The following is a 22,696-nucleotide window of genomic DNA, read 5'->3' as shown; positions in this document are numbered from 1 at the left end:
TGTATTCAATCACCAATGCAATCCAATAGAACTAATGTAAATAAACTAACTAACTAGAATTAAATTAAAAGGGGGGGGGGGTGTTGTGATTGCTTGAAAACTAAAAGACTTGAATAACTAAGAAGCTTACAATTAAGCAAGATGGTGAGATGCTCAAATATTGGAGAGAATTGGTTAACCAAGGCAATTCAACATAATGAACATTTGTGTGTTTATCATTAGGATTCAATATGAAGCTTATCATTCATCCCAAATTGGTTGATATGTCAAGATTCCTCATAGGTAGTATGGAGGTTGGGGAAGCCCACAACACACCTTCTTAATCAAAATCAAGGATTCAATTGAAGCAATTGAACCCAAGAAGTTGATTAGCCTTAAGAATGAAGAAATCCCCAATTCCTAGAGGATGTCAATGCTTACACATCCATAAAGGAGTTATTATTCATAAGCTAGAGATGATTTCTACCATCATAAAGCCCTTGTTCTAAGTAAATTCAATGATTCAATGCTAAACCAAAGAAATAAACCAACAATTGCTCATTCAAGTACCAAGCTCATGATCAAATTATTAAACAAGCATAAGAAATATGAACTAGAATCATAGACATAAGATAATTAATAATCAAGCATGAATCCTTCAAAACCCACAAATATACAATGGTTTTAGCCAAAGTTAACCAAAATAGAGAAACTAGCCACTCATGGCAACAAAATAACAATCACAAAAGTTTTTTTGCATCAAGAATCTACCAATCACTTATAAAGATGAGAAGAATGAGTATCCAAGCTCCAAAAATCGCCTCCTCTGGTCTCTAATGGTGGAAAATCGAAATGTATTTGAAAGATCAAACCCCCAAGGTAAATGGTAAACAAAATGACCAAAATGCCCAAAAGTGTGCAGTTGAGCGGGTACCCGCGCAAGTGTTGCGCGACTGAGACTCCACCCTCGCAAGTGTTGTTGGAATGCTATTGGTCCATTTTTCTCCACTACCCAAGATTCCCTTGGTCCCCTCCATGCCTCACATGATTCAAATTTGGCCAATCATCTTCAAGCTTAAATATGGATAGTCCAAGCCCAAAATAAGAATCCATGACCCATCTTCACAAGCCCACTTCATCCAAATCTTCAACTTTTTAAGACCAAATCTCCTTTGATGGATCCGTAAAGCCTAATAATGCATCGAAAAGCCCACCAAGCCCAACTGAAGTCAAACCGCAACTGCAACGAGCTCCAAAACCCTGCAAAATATCTCATGCAAAATAGAAAGTACCCGACACGATCCAGGATAAAGAAAATAAAGAATATACAATGCAATATTAATAAAAAGAGCTAAAAATACTAAAATAAACTAATAAAAATAAGGAAATAAAATAAGTTATCACTTGATGACTCCATGTGTTAGTTTTAGTTTTGGGCTAATATTCTTTATATTATGGTCCTTAAGGTGGTTTTTGAGAGTATAAGCTACTCCAGAAGAAAATAATGTTAGATCCTAGTGTCTCTCATGTCCATTGAGCATAAAAATGGAGTCTTGATGGATTGAGCTTAACCATGCAAGGGTTGAAGTTGGGTGTATGAAGCTAGTTCAAGATTTGACCCATTTAAGACATGCAAAAGCAAAAAGTTTGCAACTTTATGGATTAAGACACCCTAATGAGCTTAGATCTAAAATTGGACGTTAGGTCTTAACTGATTAAGACCTTGAAAGTGGACTTTGGCCAGCTGTAGTGTACGTCGGGCGTACCTAGGCGTACGTCGCGCGTACGCTCAAGAAGTCTCGTGGATGCGAAGGTAGTGAGTACACCTGGCGTACTGGAAGTACGCTGAGCGTACTCACCAGAATGGGGCTTGGGATTTATTTCGGGTCGTTTTGGGGCTTAAGGACTTGGGCCCTTGTTAGGCCATGAATTTTTATGTGATTGGCTTTTAGACTTGGACCCATTTTTTTCATGACATATCTTTTACGCATTGGGACTAATTGTATGTAGGCCTTGGTGGGTTAGGCCCAATAAGGAAAGGATTGAGCAATTTTTCTTTTAAAGCTTGGACTCTCGGGTTAGATTATTAATCTAATTTCAAATTAGGATTTTGTACTTGTGATCAAGTGAGTGGATTTCGCGAGTCATTAGCCCGAGTGTGATTTGATATCTTCAGTCTGAGGTGAATTTCATTCACTGTATCCGTGGGTCGAAGGCACCAATGCCGTCCCACTAGATAATGTTTGTAGTATGAAGATTGTCTTCGTGACAGTTGTCGAAGGCATCAATGCCGGCCCACTCTGTTGTTATGATATTATGTGGTAGTGTTATGGGTGAAATAGACCCAATACTGGTTGAAAGAGATCGAAGGGGTTGAAATATACCCAGTACCGGTTGAAAGAGACCGAAGGGGTTGAAATATACCTAGTACCGGTTGAAATAGACCGAAGGAGTTAAAATATACCTAGTACCAGTAGTAAGAGACCGAAGGGGTTGAAAGCACCCATATATTCTTAACTGTTATATATGTATGGTATGAGGTACTTTGGAGGAACTCGTTAAGCTTTGTGCTTATGGTTTTTAGTTTATGTTTCAGGTACTTCCAGTTCGAAGGGGAAGGGCCCGGCATGATCGCATCGCATCCGTCTATGATTTTCCGCATCACGTGATTTTGGGATTTTGTACTCTGATAATATGTTATTATGATATACTCTCGACTGTTTTTATATGATTACCGTATGATTGAAATGAATTTAAAAGTGAAAATTTTATTTGAATTTTTTGGGATGTTACACCATTTCCAAGTTCCATTTGATGAATTTGAATGAACTCATCACAATTACGAAGATAATGGGGGATATGAATAATTACCAAGTTCAAGACAAAACTTCGAATATCATTAGGTATAGTCACATAAAGATCTTCTTAGACTGTTATTTTGCTCATCTAGCATTATCAGATTTTGAGTTCGCCATTGCCTTCAACAAAAAGTCAAAGGTTCCTACGTCTTTGTTGAAAGGGAAATTCAACATTAATGATTATGAAGATGGTGAAATCATCAATCAACCTTTGGGAGTTTTTTTAAAGGGAGGAATGTGAAGGGTGGGAAAAGGAAGTTTTTCTTCAATACTGATGATGTGGATATGTATTCAAATTAGAATCTTTTCGGTTCCCTTCTTTGTATCAACAATTGCAAGAAGAATTTGAATGAAGATAGAGCGGAGATTAGGAAGATCATCGTCTGGTATATGGAAATAAGAAGAGTGCTACTGAAAGTGATAAAGACAATACCCATATCCTGAAGATTCGATATTAATCTTAAAGGGGGAGATTATAGAGTCATATTTGTTGTGATATATCGAAGGCTTAGGTAGTTGTCCTAGTAGCGAAGGTTGTGTAAATATCGAAGGTCTTCATGACTTTGATATGTATGTATTTTATCAGGAATTTTTGTAGATTCTCTATTAACATCGAAGTCCTGGTAAACATTTTGCATCCGTTAAGTACACTATAAATAGTGTAGGTAGGTAAGTCTTCTGTAGCTTTTTCCATTTTGAGCACTGTGCTTTCTCTCTCTCTCTATCTCTCTCTCTACAATTGTACTTGTATCAATCCGGATCAATACGAGCTGAAAAAAGATCTTATTTACATCATGTGCTCATTTTTACTCTGATTTCTTTTTACGATTAATTAAACATCTTTTCACTTCCTTTCAACCATACCATTTTGTTGTGGTGTATAAGAAGTCATAATATGATGTATTAGTCCGATAGATTAGAAATAAACTAGATCATAATACTCACCACCTCTGTCAGTATCCAAACTTTTATCAATTCATTTTTGTGTAGCTCTACTTGTTTATAAATTTTCAATTTATCAAGAGCTTCCTCTTTTGAATGCAACAAATACAACTGCATAAGTTGAATATAATGCGACTGCTTCATGCACTTTGAAAATTATTTGGATTCGAAGCTAACTACGAGATTATGGGATAAGTACGAAGAAGACATTGTTATACTATGATTCGGAAAGCACAATCATAATATGTCATAATCCAGTACAACACTCAAAAATGTAATATATTGCATTGCAATATCACTTCATCAAAGATTATGATGAAGATGGTAATGAGTTTGGTTTGAAATTGGTTAATAATTTGTATGACCGGTTGTTGTTGATGATGATGAAGATGATTGATGGATTTTATTAAAGTGAATGTCATTAAAACGAAAACAGAATCTGTGAATGCTAAAGTGATCAGAAAAAATGTGATGGGAAAGTAATGTCGGAATGAAGAATGAAGAATTGAGAAGAACCTGACATCGGAGCGAAGAAATGATGAATGACAATGGCTTTATATTTGGAACCAGTCTCACAGGATGGTCTCACAATCAGATAATCGATCTCTTTGATAAACCTTTTCATAGTTGAAATTGACTCACAACTGATGCAAAGATCTCCCAATGATGAACGGTGTTGTAATCGGAGTTTTCACTAACCTCGTCGTAGTTGATTAAAACTCCAATCCGACTGTATCTCGCAATTTGGGTGTTGACTGGGTCTCGCAATTCATCTCATTCTCGCAAAAGTATCGTGGTTGGAACATTAGCTTCGCAAATCAAATATATCTCGCATATGATGTGATTTTGTAGATTGTTTTTGATCTCGCAATTTGTATTGGTCTCACAAACATATTTGGGTGTCGCTGGTTGTTGTGGCTTTCCCATTAATCCATCAAAAGGGGAAGAAGGATGCTGGTTTATCATTTTAGTTCCCTGTCTTTATGAAAAATGATAGTTTTGATCCAATTTCAAAAATGATTGTAAATTCAAGGGCTGCTGATCATATTTGGATTTTTGGTGAATGTATTTCCCCTGAACAGTACTTATCTGATTCCGATTCAAGTCATGGCAATCCGGAAGGTCAAGTTTCGCAAAACATCACATTTTTTTTGACTTTTTCGTATTTAAAGCTTCAAGTTTATTTCATTTGTCGAGGGGAGTATAACATTGATATATCTTATTCAAGCTCATTATCATGCCCATTTGAAGGTTTTATAATCACTTTTTTTATTATAAAAAGGGGGAGAATTTGATATGGACATTCGAAAGTGGATTGTGATTTATCAAATTGGTGATTTTTGATGAAGCTTGTGGTAGAGAAATGAAAGTGGGGTATATCATTTTTAAATATTAATGAACTTTAGGAGAAGGATCCAAAAGGTTCTACTAATGAGCATGACACTTTGATTAACTCTAAATCTTAATGACTTCTCGATCAAGTGAATTTAAGAATCTTGAGTTTAATTTGTTACATTATATTTTTTGATGATTTATATCATTATCTTATTTGAAGATCATTATGACTTGGAGGGGGAGTTCTTCAAAGATATACAATGATTTGGATTTTCGATTCTGAAATGGGTTTTATGGCGGGTTTGGTTTCTTGATTATCTTTGGGATTACTTTAGAAGATGAAGTTTGAAAATATTACTTCTAGAAGCTCTTTGGGGATTAAAGTTGATATTTTTACTTTGGTGCTTGGTTTTGCATTCCTATATCCTAGAACCTATTTTTGAATACTATTGAAGAATCAAGATGTGTAGATTGCTTTGATGTGTTGTCACATGTTCTCTTCTTATTTGATAGATGTTTATTTTGGATGATGAAGCCTCGTCATCCATTCCAAACTTTAAGGGGGAGAATGTTGGATGCAAAGTTATACATGGATGATGACAAGGTCCTCCTTTATGACTTATGTGGTTTTTTACCATGACTTGTATAGTTTTCCTATAAATAGAAATGTACCACTCCTAATGTGAGTAAGTGACATGATGTAATCCTTTTATGAGTTAAGGTTCTTTAGGTAGATTAGTTAGAGAGAGAGAGAGAGAGCTATTTCTTTATTGTAACATCTCTATTATTAGTAGATTACAAGATCATGTTTACCAAATACTTCTTCGTGATTGTGTTCATTCTTATATTTTGCATCATCAAATCATATTATTTGTCCTAAAAATAACAATATCTAGATGCATCATAAATAAAAGGAATGACAAACTTTTTGTTTCCTATGGAAGGTGTTGCATGAAAATCACATAAATCACTATGTATGTGTTCCACCACCTTGCTTTCCCTAACTACATCCTTAAAAGGTTGTCTAGTGATTTTAGTTAGCATGCAAGTTTTACTATTTTCATTATACATGTCAAAAGCAGGAATTAAACTCATTTTAGACATGTATTTAATTCTTTTGTAATGAATATGTCATATGCTAGCATGCCATAAATCTGATTTATATAAGTTATTGCTAGTACTGGTTGAAGCCATGAAAATCAAATTATCATAAGAAGGATAATTTAAATTAAGCCTAATCATACCATTACATACATAACTAAATCCAACAAAAGTATCATGTCTTGAAAATATATACTTGTCACTTTCCAACATTTGTTTGTAACCAGACTTATTTAAAACTATTTCAGATAAGAGATTCTTTTGAATCCCTGGTACATAAAATACTTTGTCTAAATGCAAACATTTTCCACAAGTAAAATTAAGTAAAACAAATCCTAATCCCTAGATTGGTTTAGTTGCAACATTTCCCATCTTTACAACAGATTCATCTTCAATTGGTAGACTTTCTTTAAACTAACGAAGATACTTGCAAACATGACTTGTTGCACCATAATCAACCCACCATGCAACATCATCATCATGCACATAAAATGCCTCATAAATTATAGAGAAGTAATTCTGAACAATATTAAGTTATACATTAAATCAGAATTATGACCTTGTTGATTTTCTCGATCCTTATATCCACTTGGACCAACATCTTTGTTCACTTTAAGAAGACGAAAATCGTTATTGAAATGACCATGTTTGTTGCAATTCGAATAAACCGGTTTTTTCTTTTTGTTAGAAGATTTATCCGCTTTCCCTTTGTACTTCCTTTTTCCTTTGAACTTGTTGGAGTTCTTTGATCCATCACTTACCACCATATTCACATAATAGAACGAACTTGGTTCTTTCCTTTAGGATTATTATCAAGTTCTTGAGTCCTTAAAGTGTCTTCAATCCTTAAATGGGTTCTAAGTTGAACCAAAGTTAACTATTCCTTGTTATGTTTCAAAATACGTTTAAACTCTTTCCAGGAAGGATGTAGTTTGTCAATGATTACAGCCACAAAAATGGCTTCATCCATTTTCAGATTATGTTGAACAAACTGTCCCAGAATCCTTAACATTTCATGGAATTGTTCCATTACGGGCTTAGTATCAACCATATTGTAACCCATGAAATTACTGACCAGAAACTTCTTACCAGAATCATCTTCAGCGATGTACTTGGATTCTAGTGAATCCTATAGTTTATTTGCAAATTCGACATTTTGATAAACATAAAATAGAGAATCAGACATACCATTGAGAATGTGGTCATGATAGATGTAACCATAATTTTCCCACTTCAATCTCCTTCTTGTTGCCTCCAAGGGTTCATCTATAACGAATTAAGGAATAGGTATACTTAGAACATACACCACTTTCAGAGTTGTGAGGAGGAAATGCATCTTCTTCTTCCTGCTTGTTATGTCCTTCACATAATCTTCGGTTTCCATTATCACAAAATGTTTTAATCTTTGTTAGAAAATCGGGGTATTAGAATGCTTGGATTATTGAGAGTTGTGAAAACACTTTCAGATTAAAGCATTTCGTGGGTACACTCGAAAATATCTAATCGGATAAAACTCAATATTCAAGAACAAAGAATGAAGAAGATGTTATGTCGTGTGTTATGTACCAATCTCATACAAAATTAATCAATTAACATGAGTTAACTTCTTGTCCAAAAACTGGCAAAGATAGTTACAGGTAAGTAACCTCATGTCTGAAAACTGTCATAAAATCTGTCACTAACCACCTTGAAAACGGGTCTAGAATTAGGGTCACAAAACCAGCTCGACCCCAGCTAGGGGTTGCCACCCCTTGGACACCGCTTCCAGAGGTGCTACCCCCGAACCCCCGTATGTTTCAGAGGTTTCACCCCTAAATAACAGTGTACATTCAACCAAGACAAGCTTAAACAAATGGGCACTCCTCACCATCCTAACTTGTTTAATATTTATCAAGACAATATTGATCAACAAATTAATCATATTAAACTTAAACAATATTAGTCATAAAAATCACAAACACGACATTCCAGATCAATGTCGTACTCGACTCTATTTCATAATCCAACAATATAAGTTATGATTGTTGTTGAAAAAGATTACAGGCGTTTACACCCATCCGAAAACCTCAAGTAATTTCTTATGATTTTGTACTTTTATAAATTATGGAGTTATTTGTGTTTTTTTAATTTATACATTTTATAAGAAATAAAAGAATAACTTTAGCGATATAAGTTTCCATAACTTAATATTATACTACAAGTTATGTACATAAAGGATAATGATAAATTTAAGATGGCAAATTATTAGTCGAAAACGTAATCATTAATTGAAAATTGCAATTTTATCATACAATAAGCTAATATTAGACTACTAGCCATGTACGACATATAATAATAATATAAAGATTGATAATTATTAAGTGAAAATGTCATTACTAACTGAAAATTACAACTCCTAATAAATATCCTCCCTTATAAATTAAGAATTTTTTGTCACATGTCATTCTCTAATGAGTTTTGACACTTGTCATTTTGTGATGATTTTTAAATAAATAATATCCACATATCAATTTATAATTTTTTTCTAATTTTTAAAATTAAAAAGCCTCATAATATTTATAGTTATATATGTAAAGTATCAGATGTAATAAATATTATACTAAATTGCAATTAATATGTTTTTCATTTTTTATTTCAAAATTTTATTTTAAAAAATAATTATTATTTACATTTTTAATATTTTATTTTTTTAATCAATCCGTGTAATACATGAGTTTTACACCTAGTACCTTAATATAAACTCCTAGTCTAAACCCGGCTAACTAAATATCCACTAAAAACTTAAAATAAAATATTGATTCTATCGTTAATCATGAAGGAAAAAAAAAGGCTTGAACCATAATGAAATAAAAAAGGCTTCATTAACCAACCGAAAATTCAAACAATATGTTCATTCATATACCCACTCAATTATGTTTGTTAAATGAAAATTCCATATTCACACACATATATATATATATATATATATATATATATATATATATATATATATGCGCCATATTCTCTTCATAACCCATGACATAATCGTTTCAAGGCCCATTACGTGTGTATATATCATGGTTCTAAAAAGCACGCCATGGCGCTTCAAGGCGTGCCATGGCGTGAGGCGTGGTGTAGCCGTTACGAAAACGTCCAATGCGGGTTTGTTAAGCGTGGCGCCCAAATAACGTGTCAAGGCGCGCCTTATCGTGTTATGGCTCGAGTTTTTTTCAAGGCGCGGGTTTTTTTTAGCGGGCCTAAAATAATTGAGTTTTTGTTAACTTTTTATATTAAATACTAATACAAACACTTCTAAAAACTTGATATACTTAATAAAATTCAATAAATATATGATTTATCTCTTTTAATATATATAAAATAGTCACGCCTTGAAAAACGTCATGACTTGCCAAAGCTTGTCATGGCTTAACTTTGACCTTGCCGTCAAGTCACACCTCGCGTTATTTAGAACATTGGTATATATATATATATATATATATATATATATATATATATATATATATATATATATATATTCAAACGAGAACATTTTTTATTGTGAACATTTAAGAACAAATTTGAACCACTAATATTAACATTAATGTTAGAAATGTAAAGATTTATTATTATTATTTAATTGTTTTTTAATATATTTATTATTTATTATTAGACAAAAGCTACATCACTTTCACAATACGTAATCAGATATTGTTTGAACACCACCATCAATATCATTGGACCACCGGACCACCGCACTGCCGCTGCCGGAATCACAGTACCACTGCCGCCAGAGCCACCGTCTTTTTCCTTCGTGTCTACTCCTTGTACCTTCGGAAACCACATCTTCCTGTTATCCCTACGTACGACTCCCTTGTTATTTATATCATCAGATAACGACGATTCAATCGCGTGTACAAGCTTCTAGATCGTAGCCATAATAATTTCCCCTTCGCCAATAAAGATTTCAACCTCGTTGTGAGGCTTGGTATGTCTTCTGAAACCATAAAAGAAGACTAGAATTTGATTATTCACTTAAGAGATTGTTGAATGATGAAAAGACATACCAATGTTATTAAGAGACATCTAGTCGACGGACAAAAATCGGTACTGTACAACTTCATTGTACTCCATTCTCAAGCCAATTAGGTTACAAATCGTTTCAATATATTATTAATTAGCATTTCTTTCCTCGCATCCTCATGTAATGTTGATAATCGGTATATATTCTCAACCCACTTTTTCCTCAAAATTCAGATTTTCCTTTAGTGGTTTTTAATTTGGAATAGTTTGCTGTCCATTATCTCATAATCGATCTCATCTTCTTTTCTTAATAAGATGTAATTCATTTTGGTAATCGGCCTTAATGCTGGAAATTGGTAAGTTTTATGAGTCATTTGATTATGCATTCCAAGTGTTTGTTGTAATGCCTAACAATAAGGGAGGGGGAAATGAACACATACTATAATGCTCTGATGATATTGCTGATTGATGTTGTTATGGTGTTGGTAAAATGACATTGCCCTTGGTTGGAGTTCCCTCAAAGTACATTGATTTTTGTTTGGTGTTATCCAAATCAGATCATGGAAGTTGTTCCACTGCATTGGCGCATGTGTTAACCCTTTTATAACTTTGAGAATGATATTTACAACTTTAAGGATATGGATGGTCTAGATCAAATCACTAAAGAATGATGGAGAGACACATAATCATTCATCCATCAATAATTCCTTTAGTTATATCAGGAGAGCATCAGGAACCGTGTGATTGATGGAGGATGAATTTTTGGACAAAATCGAAAAACCGAATCAACGCAAGAACCCATTTATCAAAAAATAAATTGCTCTTAGATTAACTAATTTATTTACTAATTGTTTTTTACAGTTGATAATTCATAATGTGAGCTGTTCATATATAGAGAAAGTAAAGAAAAACACAAGAATTCTTCAGAGTTACCATTGGATGAGAAAAGAAGTATTGGAAAAAGACTAGAGATCTTAAAGGATTTGGAAAAACATCTGTTGTTTCAGATTTACAAAAGCTTGATTGAGGTGATATGTTTTAGATGGTTACACTTCTTTTCCATCTCATAAAAGCACATTCCTAATCTACCTCTTCCATTAAGGTCACTTTCTTCCTTCCTTCATCTCCTAATTGAAATTTTTTCAAAGGATATGATCGATAACTGTTTTTGTTTTAATATGTAATTTGAATTTAATGAAAGTAGTGTGATATGTCATTTGTATTTTGTTAAAATATGCGGTTATTAATCTAATACATATATAATTTCTTAATGATAATGACGTGAAAAAATTCGCACATAGTAACCAATGTTACTAAGATCAAGATATGATGTGACTATTGTTCTGATAAAAAATAAATTTATATTCAATCTTTATAAATTAATAAAGACATGCTTAACTATCGGAGTTATTTTTGTTCTATGAAAGTTGTTTACGAGAAATTCATATTTAAGCATATGACATAGGTGGTGTCCTCCCTCCTTGAGGTCGAGGGTTTAAGTCCCGTCGTGGACATAGGTGAAATTAGATGTTAGTTTAGAAATAAATTATATATTTGTATTTGCCGGTTCAAAAAAAAAAAGCATATGACATAAAACAAATTAATGCCCATTAAGTTGTTAACATATTTATTTATTATGAGATGGTTTAGTCGATTAGTTTTTAAGGTTATAATATGCATTAACTGCTATAACGTATTTTTAAAATCAACATTTAGTTATTTATCTTATTAATTAGTTAGCAAATAATAAATTGTGTTATCAAATACGAGACCTAGTTATCTAACACAATTATATATAGGGGATAGAGAATATACATTACAGCTCCACCTAAGCTTAGGTACTAAACTTCTAAAATATGTCGTTTTAACATGCTAGTTATACCCGGTTTGGTTTCACTTGGTAAATATATCATCCTCCACAACATTTTTTTCTTTCATTATCGTTTTACCATCCCTGTTTTCTTTCCTCAATTATCGTTTACTACTTCACCCAAATAAACATTACTAAACCCTAAACCTAAACCCTAAACCCTAAACCCTAAATTTAAACCCTAAACCCTAAACCTAAACCCTAAACCCTAAACCCTAAACCCTAAACCTAAACACTAAACCCTAAATCTAAACCCTAAACCCTAAACCTAAACCTAAACCCTAAACCCTAAACCCAAAACCCTAAATCTAAACCCTAAACCCTAAACCCTATTGTGTCGATCTTGAATTTACATCTTGAATTATTAATCGTGAATCCATTAACCGTAATCTTTATATAGTAAAACAATGTATTTTCAAGAGGTTTAGTACCTAAGCTTAGGTGGGGCTGTAATGTATATTCTCTTTTCCCTTTATATATATATATATATATATATATATATATATATATATATATATATATATATATTCTTTACTAGTTATAAACTTATAATATAGCTATAATGTGATAACATGGTTTAATCATATATAATTAAATGCATATAATCATATATAAATAAATATATGACACCGACTTCAACAGGTTTTCCTCTTGGTGTTCCTCAACGGGTTCTTGCTTGTTTAAGTCTCTCAGTGTTTCTCACTTTTGTTTTTTTTTTTAGTTTTAATTAAGTGAAATTTACTCTTAAGTTTTCTAAATAGTGTTTAACGTTTGTTTTGCAGATTATGTTAATCAATGGTCAATTTCCTGGCCCTAAGCTTGATGTTGTCACAAATGACAATATTATCTTAATCTCAACAATAATCTAAACTAGCCTTTCCTCTTGACATGGTGAGTCTTTTTTTTTTTTCATTTCACATCTGGGAAATGCATTTAACATGATATTATGAAGGAAAAAAGGAATAATCACAAAAATATAATCATGTATAATGTAATGCTTAACAAATTGATCAATTATACAATTACGAAAATTATGTAATTACTTTTTATATACAAAAGGCTGCATATGTCACACCACCGAACCAGACGACGGAAACGTCCGAGGGCTTGTGTGACTTAAATTGAAATATCATCACAATGCATATACATGAAACATAACACCATCATCACCAACATTACATAGTACAACCATCATTGTTTACATCAAGTACATTGTTTTACATTACAACTTCACAGAATATAAATTGTTTAACGATTGACATTGCACAAAAGAAATTTCATAAACACGCTTGAAGGTTCTTCAGTCTAACGATTTCCTAAGAATACAAGTTATTTTGAAAACGGTCAACATATAAAATGTTGGTGAGTTCATAAGCATGCTAGATATAAAAATAGTTTGTATTGTTTGTAAAACCCAGAAAATCCGATATCTTTTGTAACAAAAACTGTTTACAAAAAAGATATGATGATCCCATAAGTGTATATGTATGTGATTTCAAAACATGTAAAAGTGAATGTTCTTCATAATTGTTCTTTGTATTGTAGTTATTGTATGTAGAAGTGAATAATGTCATTCCCCGAAAAACCCGATGTTTTCCAATTTAAATAGTATGATAGTTTTGTATTATTGTATAAATCACTTTGCATCGTCACAGTGTGTGAATATGATTTCTCATGAACACTTAGATGGTAATGGATCTCTATGTGAGTCGTTATAACCATGCATAATAGTGACTAATTCGCCTGTCTTGGCATTTTACCAAACGCCGGTTTTGATCAAGATTTTGTCACCCTAGACTGACCGAGTCTAACTATAGCGAACAGCTCAGGTGTGGGGGAGTCACCCCCGTATAATCTATACACAAACTCTCGCCCTCCCTCCAGGAGACTCTGGTTATAACTACAGGCTACGGCCGACACTTATTGGTGCCAACCGATAATTCTCACTAAATCCCTATTATTACCCCATGAATTTGAATAACATTGATTACGACCCATTTGATGTTTACATGAATATGAATAAATCCTAACAAACACGAAAAAGGACAACTGTGACCCATTAATCATGTATGTTATTACAGACTGTCGAGTATGCGACGGACACGTTAGCCCATCAAGCATATGATAATTGATTTGGACCATATTAGCGATGCAAATGGGCCACGAAGGCCCAATAGCATGTAAGAGCTAGTGAGGATCCATTAGGCATGTAATTGGGTCACCGGAAGCCCAATAAACATGTGTTGATTATATTGGGCCCAATAATCGTGTAAGTGGGTCATCGGAAGCCCAATAAGGGCGAATAGGAAACATTGGGCCCAACCGTCGTATCATTTATAGGTTTATCGATATAAGTTGTGGTATGGGATTTGGTTTACACTTAGTGTTTACTTTCGATGTTAAATACTCAATGTTGGTTTGTAACGATATTCTTAGTTTTTATAAAAATACCATTTTTAAACCTTCATGTTGTAAAAATTTATATATTTGGTCAAATTGTTTAGAAATTTACATATTTGGCCCAAAATGTTTATTTGACCATTTCAGTCCCTTTTTCATACAAAATTTACCTTTTCAGCCCTTAATGGTGCAAAATGACACTTTTAGTCCTTTTTGATGAAAAATGACATTTTAGTCCATTTGATTACTTAACTTGGCACTTTCGGCCCAAATAAAATCTTAAATTATAATTTCAGCACAAAATACAACTTTTGACATTTTCAGCCCTTATTTGTTAAAAATTTACATTTTTGGCCCATTTGCCGTAAGTTTTACAGTTTTGGCCCAAAATCTGAAAACTTTGCATTTTTAGTCCAATTTAGCAAAAAGAGTCATTTTCAGCCCCTGAAATAGTTTAATTATGTTTTAGACTCATACTTTTATGAATTTATAATTTCAGTCGCTAAAATTCTTCATTTTCGCAATTTTGGGCCCAAAAATCCGCGAGGCCCAAATATAAGCCTATTAAGCAAAATTCTATATCTTTGGCCCTTTGAAAAGTATTATTTTCATAAAAATTAGGTTTTATATAAATAAATACTTTATAACCCTCATAAAACCGAAAATTATCATCTTTCAACCAAATCTTTGTTATTTTTGCAAAAATGACACTTGTAAAGATCTTTGGCTTTGTTTTTCACTTATTAAACTTAAGGACTCTTAGATCTATGATGTATGTTGTTTATTATGTTTTTGTTTATGAATCTTTCACATTTTAGCTATAGATCTCGAAATATAATAAGTATTAACACATTATCACAACATAAACCAAAGAAATCACATATAACATGCAAACACACATAGATCAACACATAACACTTGTATTATCCCCCCAAAAACAAGTAAAAACCAAAAACAAGGGGGTATGAACTCACCTTGGGTTTGTTGTTTCGGTTCTGAAGAGAAGAGGAGGAAGGTGGTGTGGTTTTTTTTTGGCCTTGAACAAACTTTCTTGGAGTGGTTTTCGGACTTAGGAAGTTTCTAAGAGTATGATTACACACACTTGATTAGAAGGAGTCTCTTGACATAAAATGGAGTTATATCACTTGAATATGCAAGAACTTACCAAAGAGTGATGACTTTTTGGTGGTAAACCTTCTTGAAATTACTCTAAATCTCGAAAATCTTGGAAGCAAGTAGGGATGTTCTTGAGAGATTTGGAGGTGTTTGAAAGTAAGTGTGTGTGTGTTTGGTGCTTTCGGCCGAGAAGAAAAAAAGGGAGGGAAGAGAGAGAGAGTGAGGTGATGGAAGTTCTTGATGCATGATATTTCTTGCATGGAATACCACAATGTAATAAGTATGTGTCTAATTCTCCTTAATTCCTTTCTTTTTCTTTTTCTTTTTCTTTTTTTTATATATACATCAGCCTAGCATTTGGGCTTGGAGAAAAAAAATAGTTTGTCTTGGGCCATTGCTTGATCTTGTTCGAAACCATGAATCCATTAAGTAGGTTTTCGGCCCATTGCGCTTTTAGGATGGTTTACGGCCCAACAAGCATAAAAGAATGGGTTTCATGTCCCATTAAGGCTAATTGGAGTTGTTATGGCCCAAAATGGCCCATTAAGGTTAGAATGAATCATTCTAGACCCAATTGGTCCAAAATGTTATAGGTTTACAGGAATGGGTCCATTTAGAATCCATATAAGGTTTCCAAGCCCAACATACTTGAATTGAATGCTTATTGGTCCATTAGGTCCAATAAGGAAATCCTAGTCCAAAATGGACTTAGATCGGGATTCTTAGGGCTTTCAAACCCTAACTTGACTTTCGTAATGTTTTGCATGAAGTTTGGGCTTTATAATTGGATTTTTGATGAAAGTTTGCTGTTATTGAATAACATCATATGCATATCAAGTTATGGTTACAAATTGTTGTCATTGATATGGTTTACAAAAGTATAGAATTTCCTAGCAAATTTGCTAGTTGTGACAGCATAAAACTTCAATTTTTTACAAATAATTTCACAATTCATCAACAATTTTGCACGTTTATTGCACAATATAATCAATTTTGCAATATTATCACGAAATATAAATTAATCTATGGTGGATATTATTCATAAATAAATGTTATAACTAGGAGATCAACTATTTAATAAAAAAAATGAAAATAAATAAAAAGTTTAATACACGAGATCAACTATTTAATCGAAAACATGAAAATAAACATTTTTCACATAAATAATATGTGATTAAATATCTTTAATCACATGTGATTATATGTATCTAATCATGTGTGATTATATGTATCTAATCACACATGATTTATAAGAACATAATTCATTTTCGCTTTCTCGTGTATTTAATCACATATGATTTGTATGGATAAAAAGGAATTGTGTCCATATAAATCATATGTGATTAGATACATATAATCACATGTGATTATATACACGGAAACAACTATTGAATCAAAAACGTGAACAAAAAACTTTTCCACACAAATCATATGGGACTAACTACATATAATCACATGTGATTAATTATTAAATACACGAGACCAACTATTGAATCGTATGTGATTAGATACATATAATCACATGGTATTTTATATATATGGACAACTATTGAATAAAAAACACAAAATCATATGTGATTAGATACATATACTCATATGTGATTAAATACATATACTCACATATAATTAAATACACGAGAACAACTATTGATCAAAAACGAGAAAATGAATATTGAACACAAAAATCATATGTCATTAAATACATATAATAACATGTGATTATATGTATACAATATGATTTATGTGTACAAGCTTCATGTTCGTGTTTTTGTTTCAATAGTTGTTCTCTTGTATTTAATAACATTTGTTTATATGTATCTAATCATACATGATTTATAAGGACAATATTCGTTTTCAGTTTTTCGATTCAATAATTGTTCTCATGTATTTAGTCACATGTGATTATATGTATTTAAATCACATATGATTTATGTGAACAAGATTCGTTTTTGCGTTCTCGATTCAATAGTTGTTCACTGTCCCTATTATTCATGTGTGATTAAATACATATAATCATAATAATTATTATAAATAATCACATGCGAATAAATACATGAGATAAAGTATTTAATCGAAAACACAAAAATAAATATTGTCTACAAAAACAATATATGATTAAATACATTTAATCACATGTGATTATATATATCTAATCAGATATGATTTATAAGGATACGATTCATTTTCGCATTCTTGTGTATTTAATAACATATGATTTGCATGGACAAAAATGAATTTTCTCCATATAATCACATGTGATCAGATACATATAATCACATGTGATTAGATACATATAATCACACGTGATTATATACATATAATCACATGTGATTATATACACGAAAACAACTATAAAATCAAAAATGTGAAAAGAACTTTTCCACACAAATCATATGGGACTAACTACATCTAATCACATGTGATTAAATAAACAAGACCAGCTAATGAATCATATGTGATTAGATATATATATATATATATATATATATATATATATATATATATATATATATATAATCACATGTGATTATATATATCTAATCACATATGATTTATGTGGACAATATTCATTTTCATGTTTTTGATTAAATAGTTGTTCTTTAGCAACTTTAATCATATGTGATTAAATATATTTAATCACATGTGATTATATGTATCTAAACACATATGATTTATATGGAAAAAATCAAATCTTGTCTATATAAATAATATGTGATTAGATACATATAATCACATGTGATAATACATACGAGAATAAGTATTAAATTAAGAACACAAAAACAAATATTTTCCATATAAATCATATGTGATTAAATACGTATAATCACTTGTGATTATATACATGAGACAGACTATTGAACTGAAAACAAGAAAATGAATATTATCCACATAAATCATATGTGATTATTGTTGGGTTATGAGCATTCTAACACTCCTAAGTGTACATGCAACCCTAAATACCTTGGATCTATGTTTTCTCTATTATACATACAATTATGAACATCCAAGGTATTATCCTAATCTAGTATAACAAGATAGAATACATACCTCTTTGATGTAGAATGTCTTCATGAAGCTTGAGTGCCTAGTGCCCCAAGTGTGACACCTCAAATGGTTCACACAACACCAAATACACTTGGAATAACTTGAGAGAAACTTGAACACTCCTTGAAATCGTCTAGCCCTCACACTCACACATTAGTGCACGATTTCTTGAGCCATGGGATTCTTTTATATGGTGGCTATTAGGGTTACACCATGTAACTCATAACTTTACCCATTCCTTATGCTCCATGGATTTTAACCTCCATGGAGTATCTATGGGTCACCCCATGGACTTAGTCCAACATAAGGAATCTTGGATCACAAGCCCACATATATAAGAATGAATGTCTTACACAATCAACCCATATATTTAATTAGTCTCCTTTTGATCATTTAATTAATTCCAAATTAATTCTTGATCAATACTAATTAAATAACCTTATTAATATATTAGAACTTATAATATATTAACCAACCTTAAGTGTTATTTCTCTCATTATAGTCTATCCAAATGCATGATGCCATGCAACCCAAATGGACCATGCCGGGTCGGGTCAAGTCTTACCAATTATAGTTAGGACTTAGACATTAATCCAACAGTCTCCCACTTGGATAGGTCTAAAACTATTATTGCGTATGACTTCAGGAACCGATCAGCAATCGTAGCTCTCAAAAGCTTCTGTCGAACTCTGACCTTGTCGATGAACTCTGACCTTTGTCAATGACTTGTCCATTAGATAAGGGATCATATATTCCTCCATTCAAGATATCATATGGACTGAGACATGGATTATCAATCATTCTCTCTGTCCATTTGTTGTTTCCCGATTTCCGATTCATGATGACTGACTGATTGAACAAATCAAATCAGTCCTGGCTTGGCCAAGCACTCACATGTATCATCTTTAAATCATCGAGGGGCCCACAGATATCGCTTTTATCCCGAAGGTAAAAGGAATGGATAAACTTCGACTCATATGGCTTGTTCTACTACTTGTTGAATCATACACAAAGGCACGTTTTATAACATCGAGTTACCGAATGCGTTTTCGTGCAATCAATGTACAACCAACTCATAGTAACAACTCATATCTCTAGGTTTGAAGAATATAAGATATTATCGTCTCATGATCACTCGTGATAAAATCCATGAAGTGATTCAAATGAGCGCGGTTTGAATCCAATACTCAGAACTTATGAGCACTCATGAGTGTTGTATCACCACTTTGTCCACCAACTTGGACCTCTACAAACCAACCCATGACAGTCTTGATTCATATCTACTTCCAACATATGACCGACTGTGGATGGTTTGAATAACTTAATCATTCAGGAAGAGCGACTTAGTTATTCTGGAAGTCAAAACATGCAAAGTGAAACACAAGAATAAATGAATCAAATATGGTATCAAACCCTATGAATATAAATAAACACTTTTATTTATCACCATACTGATTACTCATTATTCATTGTTTCGGTTTTATCAACTTTATACTTGAATTTAAAACAATAGTTGTCCCATGCTCCAAGCATGTACACTATGTTTTCTAAACACTAGTCATGCCATACACCAAGTATGCATACTATGTTTGTCTATGATCTTTACTTTGTAAAATAGATCAATTGAACATCACTCCAATGATCCTCTTTTCACAGTCCCAAATCCTTACTGCAAATGCAAGAATTCCAAATTCATGCCATTTACTGAAATCTGTTAGATTCTAAACTTATATGCATTGATCCTCTTAATGATTATGCACAAAGTCAGAAAGACTTGACAACAATCATTACAGAGCATTCCAAAGGAGATCAGCTCTTTGGAAACATCCTTCTTTCATTAAGTTTCCTAATCTTACACAGATTGAATAATTTCTAACTTTGAAACATTTCCATATTCCATTTTGACTATCACTTCTGAACAAGAGTTGCCTCCTTACAGATTATGTCAATATGGTCCTTCCAGAATTAACATTATACTTCCAACTGTCCTTGAGCAACCAATCTTTGGTAAACCTTAGATTGTCCTCGACAATTGCTTAATCATTTTAGTCATATCCAATTCTAGACCTTTTCCCTTCATAATGCCCCAGGCATTTGGAAAATTTTAGAAAGGATGAATATAGCACATGTAATCGATCCTATATCTGAAGCATATGGGACACGATTCATGATGTCTCACATAAAGACTAAACCAGTCTTTTGCTATAATATTTCCATTTCAATTTGCCAAGTTCTCAAAATTCAGATTATGAAAAGGGATGCCGTAATCATAATCGAATTTTAGAACGCAAATAATGGACCCATATATAGAATTTCCTTATGTTGAGCCATTCCAACATGAAATTCATATATATATCCTTGATTAAATACGATTAAAATCTCAATCTAAGCTTTTTAGAATTGAAATGAAGTATAATTTCCTCTCCCTTAATTATAGCAAAACAACTTTTTCAACCCCTGCAACCTCACGAATTGAAACTTTTGTTTTCTATAATTAACATTGCTAACTTGCAACCTTTGTCATAATTATCATGCTCCCACTAACATGATGATTATTAGCATAACACTTATGCTCCCACTAGCTTTGACATGTACTCAGAAATCAGCTGACTTTCTTACCAAAGTTCAGATTTCTGATACTAGATTGTTTTGATAAAACTTTATCAAAATTATACACCTCTCTTAGATAGCTCACATGTGTGTCTAAACATTTTAGAACTATGAAAAGGGATGCCGTAATCATAGTCTCAATTGTTTAGACCTTTGCCACTTCTCACAAGTCCATGTTAGTGTGCCGGTAAACCACACACGCTCCACTAACGACTTTGAGAATGCAAATATCACAATTGCTATCTAGCTAAAATCTACTTAGTGAAAGTGTTTCCTCACCATCATTTTCATGAATCGGAGAGAAACCTTATGACACTTAGATTTAATAGTGTATGTGTTCTTATCCATGTGAATTTGTCAAAACCATAATCACAAGACAAGGTTAGTGACAAATCCAAACTCATATTGATTAAACTTGTGCAATCTTAAATTCTTGCCATTTGGCAGATCAGGTGCCTGCCATTGCTTCCAAGTAGTTGTGCAACCAATTGAGAACTCTCAGAACTCCTATGCAAAGCCAACTTGAATAGGCACAAAAATTTCAACACGACAGGTTATAAACCTCAAGTCGTGTGCTAGTGAAGGACTTTAGGTTTTATTCTTGATTAAGTCTTGAAACTTTCAAGAGCTTTAATACTCCCACTGTCCTCTTGACATATAAGACTCTCTTGTCAAATATTCAAGAGATAGTGCGGATTCTTTATCAAGACTAACACTTTACACAATTGGCCTAAGTTGGTCTCTGTTTTATCCAAAACATCACAACTTACCAATTTCAAATGTACAAGAGTAGATAACCTTTTACTCTTACATTTGACTAGTGTTAACAAACCCTCTTTAAGATATGTCACTCAAGTTACAATCTTGGAGTATGACTCTAAGAATTGTTTTGGAACGAGTATGACTCATCTTTTTGATTTAACCATTTCAACAATTCATGACTCCTCTTCTTGACTTTAGAGGACCAATTGTGATATGGTATCTTAATCATTAAGATGATCATAAACATGATACTAAAGTACTCTCCCATCTTTTCAGATTTGAGAAACTTTTATCTTTCTGCCATACTTTGATTCTTCTTATTCGTTTTGTCTCACATTGAAACTTCTCCAATGCTACAGACTTATACTTAAACTTATAAGTATAACCATATTTACTGAACTTAAGTAAATCATGACGAATAGTCTTCTTGATCTTTTGTGGTGGACTTGACCAGTGCACAAGAATGTGTACTCGATCCCTTAGTCCTTTCCTTATTCACATAAGGAATTAGTCTTAATTTTCCAAGCTGAAAGTTCTCATTCATCATACTATACAACTTGCATGATTCCAAGTTTCGGTCCAATTGAACCTTGGGTGATGAGAATCTTTCCTTATTTGGTAATATTAGACACTACCACAACCGAAAGAATCAAATCCATTTTTCCAATATTGCTATCAA

General features: G+C 32.6%; 1 long non-coding RNA gene across 1 annotated transcript; it reads left to right on the top strand.

Moving 5' to 3' along the window:
• The first annotated feature begins 10,165 nt into the window (after positions 1-10,165).
• On the top strand, positions 10,166-13,711 carry LOC145107300 (uncharacterized). Its single transcript, XR_013707805.1, has 2 exons — positions 10,166-11,316; positions 12,867-13,711. It is a non-coding gene; the product is annotated as an uncharacterized LOC145107300 (long non-coding RNA).
• The last annotated feature ends 8,985 nt before the right edge of the window (positions 13,712-22,696 follow it).

This window comes from Lactuca virosa, chromosome 1 (genome assembly GCF_052849685.1).
Source record: "Lactuca virosa cultivar CGN04683 chromosome 1, Lactuca_virosa_CGN04683_v6, whole genome shotgun sequence".
NCBI lineage: Eukaryota > Viridiplantae > Streptophyta > Magnoliopsida > Asterales > Asteraceae > Lactuca > Lactuca virosa.
The sequence above is the reverse complement of the archived record's forward strand: the minus strand, read 5'-3'. Positions and strand labels throughout refer to the sequence as shown.